This window comes from Mirounga angustirostris, unplaced genomic scaffold (genome assembly GCF_029215605.1).
Source record: "Mirounga angustirostris isolate CCGP_5_RB_7025 unplaced genomic scaffold, mMirAng1.0.hap1 SCAF_15, whole genome shotgun sequence".
Classification (NCBI taxonomy): domain Eukaryota; kingdom Metazoa; phylum Chordata; class Mammalia; order Carnivora; family Phocidae; genus Mirounga; species Mirounga angustirostris.
In genome coordinates this window covers 60,796,166-60,808,926 of record NW_026991723.1, presented here as the reverse complement: position 1 = coordinate 60,808,926, position 12,761 = coordinate 60,796,166, and the positions used below count along the sequence as shown (strand labels likewise).

General features: G+C 44.2%; 1 protein-coding gene across 5 annotated transcripts in view; it reads right to left on the bottom strand.

Moving 5' to 3' along the window:
• The window catches only part of TDRD7 (tudor domain containing 7), a 78,157-nt gene extending 72,912 nt beyond the window's left edge, over positions 1–5,245 (bottom strand). For 4 of the 5 annotated variants that reach the window (XM_045882738.3, XM_045882740.3, XM_045882744.3 and 1 more), the window contains exon 1: positions 5,097–5,245. The gene's annotated coding sequence lies outside the window, so the exon portion shown is untranslated. Of the gene's footprint in view, positions 1–5,062 lie in introns of all 5 variants that reach the window. The other variant, XM_064579905.1, reaches the window with a different exon arrangement.
• Between the last annotated feature and the right edge of the window lie 7,516 nt (positions 5,246–12,761).

The window sequence follows — 12,761 nt, the reverse complement described above, 5'->3', positions numbered from 1 at the left end:
TCTGTGTCTCAATGGCAAACCTTTAGCCGTCCTCCCCCAAAAAATTAAGTTTGGAAGTTTCTCTAAAGTGGCTCCCCAAATTTTTAAAGTTGCTCTTTTGACCTTTCAACTCTCTTTCTCCTTTATTTCAACTTTCTGAAAGTGTTGTGAGAAATATCAATTCTGAGTTTAAGAAAACTCAAATTGCTTTTATTTTGAGAATGTTATGCAAGTCCTGGTGACCATAAGTTAGGCTAGGTTGAGAGAAATAAGGCTGGCTAGCTCTGTTTTAGACCACAGCTTCTCAGGTTAAAATTCTTAAGGGTTTCCTTAGACAATATAAGGTCTGCTTGAGCTGAATAAGAATCCTAAACAGCAAAGTAAAGTGGAGGTGGTCTGGAGAATTATTTAATCAGAGTACTTTTGACCTCAAAAACTAACTAAGGTCAGATAGCAAAGTCCTTAGGGAGGAAGAAAATGGCCACAACAAATTGTACTTGACTTTCACTTCCTTTGTCTTGCTCTTTTTCCTCCTTTCCTTGCCTCTCTTCTGAATGACAAGCATCAACAGAGTTATATGAGCTTAATAGGGTACTTGGCATTCAGTAGTTACTTGCATTTCCTGGAAGCATGGTGTGGATGGGAAACTACCTATGAATATATGCATTAAATGTCTAAGAGCACAGTGAGGCATTGGTATACTGGAGACATTTTTAGTACAGCATTAAATTTGAAATATCAGAATTTTCCCAGATTTTCTTATTTGCCTCATTAATATACTTACGAACTGGAAAGCTTGGTAAGAAAGCCACTGGATCTCCTCCAAGATTTCTCACTTAATTAGTAGACAAAAAGTCACTTACTGCTTTGGCAAAGGCTCAGGGAGCAGAGATTCCATGCTAGACCACAATCCCACAATGTTCCTGCATCCTGCCCAGCTTAGGAGAACAGCATAGGATGGTGGGCCCAACCTCAGAGTAGAGAGCTGAGAGAAGCATGGAATACTGGTGGGCACCTTCAGTCCGTCTCCTCCAAGCCCTTCAGTTTAATAATGAGGAAACTAAGGCCGAGAGCAATTACTCCAGGACTCATGTATCTTTATGGCCAGAACCACAAGATCCCAGGTCTTCTGGCTCCCAAACTTAGGACTTCCTTTTAGACAGCTGCTCCAAATGTCTAGAAGTAATTTGGACTTAGAGAACACTGACTTAGTGATCGGCCCTTAAAGTGGCATGAAACGGGGATCAACCACGTTCTGATTTAAGGGTATGCGCACCCGAATCCAAAAGAATCTTTAACTGTTGCAAATATTCAGTGGTGGCAATTGACACTTCCTTTTATCCTTTCACTCTGTCCTTTTTATTTTTACTACACAATAAATCACAGAGCACTCCAAAGTGCTAGTAATGTACAAGTGGGGCAAGGAGTAGGGGAAAGTAATAACTTTTAAGAAAGTGATATTTAAATGATTTAAATAGCCTAACATAATTCTCACACTCAAAACTGTATTTTGGAAATTCACAGCTTTTCTCCTTAATATACCTGAAAAACATCTTGAAAAAGTCTTATTCTGAAGAATGTGGTACAGTCTTTACCACTGACTAAGCCTCCCTGACTCAGTCATTTACATGTTCCGTGCTTCCCAGAGCCTGAGATTCCTCACTATCCATTAGCCCAGCTGGTCCAGCTCTCACCTGTGCTTTCTCTTCTCTACGTTTCTCTTCTCTCACCTATTTCCAACTGTACTATTTGGCTCATCTTCCTCAACGTCATAAATTTGAGTTGCAGAGTGGCACTAAACCCCAGAATAGATCTGAAGAATTATTAGGGTAAATTGAAGTCACCGAGTAATCTCTCTTACCTTCTTTAGTCAGCTACACAATTTTTAGTACCTCCTTAGGGCAAATACTTGTGGTAATTGGCTGCCCTTTTACTTGAAGACACTATTTTAGCAACAAGCCAGGCCCTCAAAGTTCAGAATGTCTGTGCCAAAAAGATTTTAGATATTATCTAGTTTATCCCAAACCCCTCATTTTACAAATCAATAAACTGAGCCTAAGAGAGGGAAGATTTTGGTCTAAGACCCTTCCAGGATGATTTCTCATCTTGCAACAGTTTAACATGTTTTCTTTCCAATTACAGTATAGTCTACTTGTTACCACCTGAATTACTCCTTTACCAAATCTTTTTAAAAAGAAAGATAGTGGGGCGCCTGGGTGGCTCAGTGGTTAAGCGGCTGCCTTCAGCTCAGGTTATGATCCCAGGGTCCTGGGATTGAGCCCCGCATCGGACTCCCTGCTCCGCGGGAAGCCTGCTTCTCTCTCTCCCACTCCCCCTGCTTGTGTTCCCTCTCTCCCTGTCTCTCTCTCTGTGTCAAATAAATTTTAAAAATCTTAAAAAAAAAAAAAAAGGAGGGGGCGCCTGGGTGGCTCAGTCGTTAAGCATTTGCCTTTGGCTCAGGTCATGGTCCCAGGGTCCTGGGATCGAACCCCTGCATCGGGCTCCCTGCTCAGCGGGAAGCCTGCTTCTCCCTCTCCCGATCCCCCTGCTTGTATTCCCTCTCTCTCTCTGTCTCTCTTTCTCAAATAAGTAAATAAAATCTTTAAAAAAAATACTCATAAAAAGAAAGATAGTAATTAACACCTTCAGGTGATGATATATTTCCACAGGGTATCTTTAGGGAGCATTTATTGTTGTTGTTGTTATTATTATTATTATTGTAATTTCAAGCTCTAAACTGTACATGCATTACTAACTACATATTATGAATAAGAAAGGGCTTCCCATAAATCTGCATATTAGAGAAAAAACTCTTGAGATAATAAAGTGGCTTAGTTAGGATTTGGGATCTTAATCCTAGTTTTGCTACTAATTAGCTGTGACCCTTTGAGTGAGTCACTTCAGGTCTCTTTTTTTCATATGGAAGATAGGAGGATGGAAAAGATCTGTGATTCTAAACTTTCCTTGGAGTCCTTCAAGTTCTGAAGTGGGATCCAAAGATCTAATGGAAACCACAGGTTGGCTTCCTCCTGACAAAGCTGCACAGCTATAATATTGAGTTTGCTTTAGAGTCATTAGCTATCTTGTCCTGACCAGCAGTTCAAATTGGCATATATACACATCACAGCTAAAAATGACAAAATTGATTCCTTTTAAATAGTTTGAATGAAAAAATTTTTAAAAATACATTTGGCCAAAGAATGAATCTTTCAAAAGTACAAAGACAGGAGTAGAGGGCAGAGAAAATAAGTTTTGCATAGAGAAAGAAAAACCAATTTACGTAAGTATGAAATTACATTTCATGCAAGTACCAAGGAACTTGGGTCCTTAACTGTATTCATCTGCTGATCCTGAAAGTGCCCAGATGCAAAGCACTCTGTCAAATCTCGGTTCTTGAAAACAGCACTTGAACACAGAATAGGCACTTAGAGTTGGATTATAAAGTATTTTCCTTTAAATTCATATTAAGTCTCCAACTAGATTACCTCGCACAGAGAATTTAAAGAGAAGTCCTTCAAGAAGTTTAAATCTCTTGGTACAAAACACAGTGGTTCATTCAGCCACGTTCAACCAATAAACCAATACACTTAAAAGGGCATTAGCGGGGATTATGTTCCATCTCCAGTGTACAGGGACTGAAGTCCCAAGGCACTGCCAACCGCTGCCTCACAGTCTCACTGTGTTTAACTAGCAAAGAGGAAATCTGTGTGCCACCAAAGGGCCCTAGGCTGGGGCACAGGAGATGTGGATTCTAATGCAGCTGACCCAGGAGCAATTCTGTACCCAGCACAGTACTTTGCGAGTAACCGATGCTCTGAAATGTCAGTTAAGTGGAAATGGCAAAATCCCCACCACGTGCCACCTAATGTTATATTAGAGGACTCCAAGAAACGGAAATCCAATTATGTAAAATACGGGAAGCTTGGGGAAAGGAAAAGAGTTAACATTTCTTGACCATTATTATAAACCAAAAGATTTACAACAGTTACCTCACAAAAGCTGTGTGGAATTATGTTAAACATTTCTATATGATACACAGAAAACCAGGCTCAAAAAAAGTAATTTATTCACGATCCACAATTAGTAAGAGGAGAAGCCCAGATTTCCAATCCAGGTCTGCAAAGCCCACACTATTTGCAGTATGCAACACCCACACATCAAGGCAGCTGAGGATGACTTAGAAATTTGGGTCTAAGTTTCGCTTCTGTCATTAGGTTGTTGCATATCACTCGGCAGAACGCTTTACTGCAAATTTTCCACCTGCACGATGGGGGGTGGGGGTGTTCACCAAGATCAGCAGTTTGTTTTGTTTTGTAGGGCGGTTATCAGGATCCTTTTGGGCCAGTACTTTTTCTAATACAGGTATTTCCCTTTCTTGCGCTCTGAAACTATTTGGGACTGGTACTCTTTGGTTATAACCGGAAATACCTTATACCCCGCAAGCGGAACGGAGCAGAAAAGTTGCGCGGGCTCCAAGCCCCCTCCCATTAACTTGAGGCTGAGCACCTGACCCTGTTGGATCGTGATCAAAGTTAAGAGGCAGCTCATTCATGAATTCATGTTTCCTTCCTAGCTGTACACCGGCCTGGGGCTCACGGTTCGAGAGCCATGTATAGTATTTGTGCCCTGCATTACCTGAGCGGCCTGCATGGGCAGGTCCACAGAGAGGCCCGTGCCTTTGAGGGACTGAAAGCTCACGGTGTAAAATACCGAGCTCAGACAGCCGGGGGCTCTGATACGCCCTGCTCCGGGCGAGCGGCTGTGGAACCACTTCCTGGTCAGCCTCTCCCGCCCCTCGTCCACACCCCCACTGCTGCATTTCCCCTGTTGCACTGAGTGTCCCGGCGGCGGGAGGGTCTGTCAGGCTCCGGGCGGACGCCCAGCCTGTCACCCAGCGGCCGGGGGAGGGGTCCCATCAGAGATTTAAAACACAACGCTCTGGAACTCCAACTCCCCCCGGGGCATGCCCTGCGGCTGCAGGGAAGAGGCCCCAGGCCCGTTCGAGTCCCGCCCGGGCCACTGTCCCGCTAGTGACCCAGGTGCGCCGCGCCCGCCCGAAACCTCGTCCGACGTCGCCCCGCACCTGTCGCGCCCGCAGCGGCAAGACCTGCGCTCACCTCGTCCCGGGGGCCCACGGCCCGTCCCCGCGCCTCTGGGCCCAGCTCCCGTCGCCGTCTCAGCCAGGGCCACAACCGCGGCCGCCGCCCACTTTCGGTTTCCCCGCACGGCCGGAGCCGCCGCGGCGGCTCGGGAATCACCTCAAGCCCCCGCCCCGCCCCGCCCCGCTCCGCCCCGCCCCGAGGGCAGCCCGGCCTCGGCTCTGCGCACGCGCGGGCTCCCCGGCCGCGTCGGCCCACGCCGGCGTCCGCGCGTGGGAAGGGAAACCGACGCCGCCTAGCGGTTTCTGCGCGTGCCCACGCACGGGCCGACGGCGGAAGACGACTGCGGGGCGGGCTCAGGCGCGCCTCCTCGTGGACAACGCAAGTACGGGCGGGCTGCGAGGGCCCGGGACCCAGCAGGACCCAGCAAGACCTCGCCAGCACTTGTGCGCTCCTATAGCCGCCTTCATTCAGTCGTCAGACGTTTCATTCAACTCTTGCTCGTTCCTTTCGACAATTGCGGGGCAGTTACTTTTCGCTCTCCCAGACATCCACCTGGTCCGCTGTTTCCCTTAGGTTTTTTCGCAACCGTCACCTTTTCAAGGAGGGTGCCACTTTCAAAAATGTCAGTCCCCGATATTTTCTCTCTCCTCAGCTTTCTCTCTCTTAGCACCTATTGGGCACACTATATGTATTTTACAAATCTTTTTCATTGTCTGATGTCCTCAAATTAAAGTTCTATGAGCATAGGGATCTTTGTCATGCTCTCCAGTCTATTCCCAGAGCCTAGGATTGTGCCTGGCACATAAGGGTGACATAAATTTTGTCAAATTAATTCCTTCATTCATTATAAAATTTGAACACCTAATATTCATTCACTTATTCCTTCTACACATTAATTCAGCCAACATATATTGGGCATATTGGTTTGTATTCCTTAAACCAACAGTGAACACTTCCCTGCATTTATTCTACATGCATTTACTGGGGTCTGCTGTTTTTTCAAGCAGTATTTTTTTACAGTTTTATTGAGTGTAATTGGCATACTGTAAACTGCGCATTTAGAATGTATAATTTGATATTTTCACGTATGTCTACAGCTGTGAAACTATCACTGCCATAAAAATAACGAACACATCCATCACCCCCAAAGAGTTTCCTCAAGTCACTTTTATAATCCTCACTTCTTGTGCCTCTCTGTCCCTTGCCCCCTCAACTGCTGATCTGCTTTCTGCCACTATAGTTTGCTTTTTTTCCCAAGGATTTTATTTATCTATATTTATTTTTAGAGAGAGAACGAGCGTGAGTGGGGGGAGGGGCAGAGGGAGAGGAAGAGAGAATCCTGAAGCAGACTCCACACGTTGAGCACAGAGCCCAAGGGGGGACTTGATCCCAGGACCCTGAGATCACAACCTGAACTGAAACCAAGAGTCAGATACCGAACCAACTGAGCCACCCCAGTGCCCCTGGTTTGCTTCTTCTAGAGTTTTCTATAAATAGAATCATACAGTATATGTTGTCTTTTGGTGTGTGTTGGGGGGGTGACCAGCTTTTTTCACTCAACATAAATAAGTTGAGATTCATCCATGTTGTTGTGTGTACCAATAGCTCATATATTTTTATTGCTGAGTAGTATCCCAGTGTATGGATATAATAAACCGACCATATGATCCAGCAGTTCCATTCCCAGGATTTACCCAAGAGAAATGAGAGCAATGTCCACACAAAGACCTGGATGGGAATATTCAGAGCAGCCTTGTTTATAATAGCCAAAAATAGAAACAACACAAATGTCTATCTCTAGGTGAATGGAAAATCAACTAGTACATATTGAACACCCACTATTATGTAACTTTCATGGAGTGCCTACTATATTAAGGCATAAGCCTACACTTGAGGAGCTTTTTTTTTTTTAATTTTTAGTTTTTTTAAGTTAACTCTGCATCCAACGTGGGGCTCAAACTTATGACCCCAAGATCAAGAGTCATGTGCTCTACCAACTGAGCCGGCCAGGTGCCCCTTGAGGGGCTTTTGGTTCAGTGAAAAGAGATAGCAGGCAATGAAAAGGTAGACTGGAAGTAGACCACGGAAGGCCCGAGAGCCCACGCATGGGAGTTTGGGCTTCTCCCCAGAGGCGGTGGGGAACTATTCAAAATCTCCTTTGGATGCTGTTCTCTTTGATACTCCCACATCTAGTCTCTAACTAGATCTGCCCAGATGTCTCTCCTTGGCGCTTCTCTCCATCCCTGCTGCTGTATTTCAGTCTGTTTAGGATCTCTCTCCCTTCTAATCTGCTCCAAACGCTGCAGTGGATTTAACAGACCTAAAATATAGCCAGACCCAATTTGGACTCTGCAGTGCTAATAACCTCCTTTGGCTCTACCTTTAATATGGGAAAGATGTAAAAAGCATCTCCCCATTGAAAGAGTGCCAGTTGGAACAGAAAACTAGGAAAAACTCCAGAGTCCAATATACAGGGTAAATCATAAAAGCAATGTAATTTGACCTCAAGTCTGAGATTATTTATCTTTGCAAAGGAATTCTCTGTTTGGACTGTCCTATATCTAAAGAAAAATGATGCTAGTTTTTTTTTTTTAAATCGGCTTTTTCAATGAATATTTTACATATAATATTTTAAATGTACAGTTTAATGAATTTTGACAAATGTATTCAATCACGTGTCCACCCCCACCGTCAAGATGTAGAACTAGTTCATCATTCCAAAAAGATCCCCTGTGCCTCTTGGGGTGTCTGGGTGACTCAGTGGGTCTGACTCTTGATTTCAGCTCAGGCCATGATCTCAGAGTTGTGGGATGGAGCCCTGCGGCAGGCTCTGTGCTTAGCGGGGAGTCTGCTTCTCTCTCTCTCCCCCCCTCTCCCTTTGTCCCTCCCCCTGCTAGCACTCTCTCTCTCAAATAAGTAAATCTTTAAAAAAAAAAAGTTCCCCTGTGCCTCTTTATAGTTAATTTCTTCCCACTATCTCCTGCCCCAGGCAGCCATTGATCTTTCTGTCACTGTACCTTTGCCTTATATATATATATATATAATAAATGGAATCATATAGTATGTAGACAGTATGTAGTCTTTTGTGTCTGGCTTCCTTCACTCAGCATAATGTTTTTGAGAGTCACCCACGTTGTCACATATATCAGCAGCCTGCTCCTCATTGCATAGTAGCACCATCACAGGTATGGATATGTCACGATTTGTTTATCCATTCACATTTGATACACATTTGTGTTATTTCCAGTTTGGGACTATTATGACCAAACTGCTGTAAACAATCACACACAGGTCTTTGTGTGGTCACACATTTTTCTTGCATAAAGACTTCGGAGTCCAATTGCTGGTGGTAGAATAAGTGTATGTCTAACTCTATAAGAAACTGACAAATTGTTTTCTAAAGTGGCTGCATCATTTTGTTCTCCCTTCCTCCCACCTGCCAGCAATGTATGAGAGTTCCAGTTGCTCCAAATCTTTCCGGTCCTTGGAATCGTCAGTCACTTTAAGTTTAGCCATTTCAGTGGATATATACAGATATCACATTGAGGTTTTTAATTTGCATTTCCCCATGACTAATGATATTGAGCATCTTTTCATGTGTTCATTGACCCTTCATATATGTTCCTGGATAGTGTCCATTCTGCAGGCAGATTTCTGGCTAAGACATATCAGGAGGTTCTCAGAAGTCCGTGGATAGCTAACATAGCAAGGAAAGGTTAGGAAGTTTGTTTACTTTCTTTGGAAATGGTCCAAGGCTCAGGGAGTTCAAGAATTAACTCCCATGCTCTGGATGTAATTGGATTTCAGGGGAATCAGAGATGACACAAACTGGTTGTTCTTCAGACACAATGGCTCTTACCTTTTGTGGGAGAAGGAGGTCAGAATATGTGAAAGCAACACATGGATACAAAATTTGGCATATGATCTCAAAAACAGTTTGGGGGCACCTGAAGTCCCACTAGGAACCTGTGTTAAAAACTGCCTTATATGAGGCATGTATCCTGAGGCCAAAGAGCAGAGTTTTCAGAATGAACGAGACTGAGGTGGAAGGTATTCTCTCTCAGCAAAAGCCTAAGCTCATCTTTGGGTGACAGGAGTGGGGGCCAGGAGCATCTGTGGTTCTCCTTCAGGAGAGTCAGGCACACTTCCCATCCCCAAGGGCTGTTGGGGGGTTGTGATCTGCTCAGGTGGCATTTAGATATAGGCAAGGCGGACAGGAGGGAGATCGGGAGCAGCAGGCCAGTGGGCAGCAGCCTGGCAGGTAATCTGTGCCCGTCCAAATGCCTCACAGAGAGAGAGAGAGAGAGAGAGAGAGAGAGGTTGTCGTGGAAACAGAGTGCAAATCAAGGCCCAGGTGTAAGGAAGGAAGATGGATTTGTGGCCACCTTTTCCTAGGCTGAGAAAGGTGGGAATATTTTAAGTGTGAAATGTCCACCTAAAGCTCTTCACGCACTTTTGTCTACACCTGGGAAGCCTGCTTGTTTGGAGAGAGCCACGTTGGACACAAACACTGAAGCACCTGCACAAGGCAGACAAGACCAGAGCCAGTGGTTGAGGCGCGTCTCTGTCCTTCCCTCCTTCCCTTCTCTCAGTCCTGCAAGCCACCATGTAGAAAGAAGGGGAGACAGCAGCTGTGCTGCAAGACCACGTCTATGGCTCACTTCGTTTTTGTCTCACCTGATGGAGTGTGTGGTGTGTGCGATACAGTCTGAGGAAGAGACCCTCGCAACCCTCTTCTGAGTCTCTCTGACTTTACTCTGCCTTAGGCAGCTGAGCTCTTCCACTCTCCAAAATTTAGAGTTGCAATTTTAGAGACCTCTAGTTATTCTCATCTTTCTTCCCATCTGAGCTCATCTGTTTCTTCTCTATATTGTCTCCAAAGAGAAAACCCAAACCAAAACTCTCGTGTCTATCACCTTGCATACAACCAAATGGGCTGTAGGGTTAATTCCTCTCCTGGGAAATCTTCCTTGTAGCCCCACCTGAAGGTGACTGCTCCATTGGTTGAGCTCCTAGAGCACCTTATTTGTCCCGCAAAAATGTTTCAGTAGGGGAGGATGTTCTATGTCTCACTATGTCTCATCTCCCTTATGAACAACTCGAAAAGACTTTAGATTGTATTCATCTTTTTTTCCTCTGAGTGATTAAATTGCAAATAATTTTAGCAATAATCATTTTAAGTCCTTCTTAAAGCTAAACAACAACATGTTCAAAGTTATATATGTAGATTAAGCCCAGCCTCACTGGTATTTTTTGCTTACATAAGGTCAGGAAAAATAGATTCATAACCAAAGGAATCTTTGGACAGATCTATGTTATTTTGATGAATCATTAACATCATGATTGCATCCTCTCCGGTCAGCTATTGCCTCACAAACAAGTGCAGAGGAATTTCTAGACAATTGCATTTGTTTTAACTGAGTAAGGAGAAACAAAACAAAACACTGAAGGGAGAGATTGCTGGGGCCCTGGTAAACCTCAGGATGTGCTGATCAAGCGAAACTCCCTAATCTGCCCACAAAGGCCTCCAAGGTGAGTCAGCTGAAAGGGGCTAATCCCCAGAAGGGACTGATCCCTAAAGCTGTAGAGGCCACACAGCCACCGAACACTGGAAAACAGGGGATAACAAGAGCTTAAAGCCATATTGTGTGGAGCAAGGTCATAGGACCCATGGTTGGCTGTCTAAGAGATGGCTTCTGCCCCTCTGGAGCTGTGGCTCATTCACACAGCCCAGCCTTGGACATGGCCCAGGGAGAAGGAAGACTCCAAGGATGCAGATGTTAAGTTGGCAGCCTGTTAAGGGCCCACATGTGGGGTAGGGCATGGAGGTGGGGAAACTAATACTCTAAACAAGGCCAGTAACTACAGTATTATGGATTCTGTAACAGTCAAAAAACAGACTGGTACAAAAATTATGCTGCAGTAGATGCTAGGGGTGAGGAAGGGAGGAGGCAATGAGAAGGAACCAGGTAAGTATATAGGAGACGCTCAGTATTGGTTAGCTGACTCTGAAATCAAAGGTGCGGATGGTATTAAAAAATGTGGGTTCAGGGGCAACCAACTGACTCAGTCAGTAGAACATGTGCCTCTTGATCTTAGGGTCATGAGTTAGAGCCCCATGCTGGGGGGAGAGGTTACATAAAAAAAATAAAATCCTTAAAAAAAATGTGGTTTCAGATTCAAAGTGTACTATTCTGGGAACATCATTGGCCCACTTAAATGTTTGACCTTAAACAAATCAAAGTCTTTTGTTGGATTAGGAGCCCTCTGGGCTCATTCTAGCCTCAGATTTGCGTAAGTGGCAATGTTAACCCAGTAAGTAGCAAAGGAGCCTTCACGAGGGGCTGTTTGGTCAATTCCCATTCATCAGTGGTTCTCCATAGGAGCAACATCTCCCCCCTGCCTCCCCAGGGGCACTTTGGACATTCACGAGGTTATTTTAGGTTGTCCCGACGATGGGGGGCACCTCCTGGGATTTAGCGGTCTAGGCTGGATACTTGTTGTCCTGCTGCATAGGGAAGAGCTTCCCCATATCCGGGAAGTTCCCTTTGTCCCAACCAACATCTGAATGTCTTGCCAGTCATTCATGTAGATGAAAAACCTCTGCTTTATTTATAAACACAAATAACTTTTTCATAGTTTTACTATACAATGAATTTTAGAGGTTATTTTATCTGTGGATTTCATTTCAGGAGAGTAAAAGGAGGGATTACAAAATATTCATTATAGAAGAGGGTGCTGGGTCAGATAGGGATTGAGTGCTGCTTCTAGAAATCCCCCAACAGCCAGTCCTACCCAAAGAGAAGCTGAACAAGATATTCTTGTTTACTCCAACAGACTTAGGGATGAATGCATCTATTTAGCTTTATTAGAATTCTGCCTCAGCCCACTCCCAAATTACCTGATTCTCCCTAGCACTCACAACCAGCTGAGGAGATTAAAACCACTGTTTTGAGGGTACTTCCTGGAGTTCATTTAGCCCATAAGTAGAAGAGATGGTCTTCCAATTCTCTCTTCATCCTTTTGCACTTAATCTTTTCCATTTAAAACTGGAGCCCCTGCTCTCAGCAGCAACTTCCTTAAAACAGGGTGTTTTATATTTGCAACTAGAAAATTATAACACCTGGAGGCTAGCTATTGGCTAAGAAAGGAGCTAGCAAGCTGTTGGCCAGAGTAAGCCACTAAAGGAGATTTTTCTCTAGGTAAGTGGTTCTTAATCTGAGAGCAACACAGTTTGTCAGTACTGACATAACATTTCAACCTCCTTTTGTGCAGTACATGTTCCCAAAAAGGGGTTTGAAGGTTGATGATAGATAGATAGATAGATATATTCCCTAATCATGGTGATTGCAGTGTTCTAGTGCTTGGCACATACAGGTTTACAATGAATATTTATTCAGTGTATGAATAAATAGGGAAGGATTTAAGTCCATCCTCTTTCTACAATGCTATGCTGCCTCTATGTGTACCTGATGAATGAAATAAGGGACTGAAGAAGTAAGCAAAGGAAAATGCATAAAAAGTATAAGGACAAGTAAACTTTTTTTCCATTAACAAAATCTCTAAGGAAAGCCATAGACCTGTATAATAGAGGTTAACAAATAGCTTGTACCAAATCCAGGTATCAATTTATGGGGTGACAATTGTTCAGAAAGAGACTTGATCTTTACTTTGCCATTC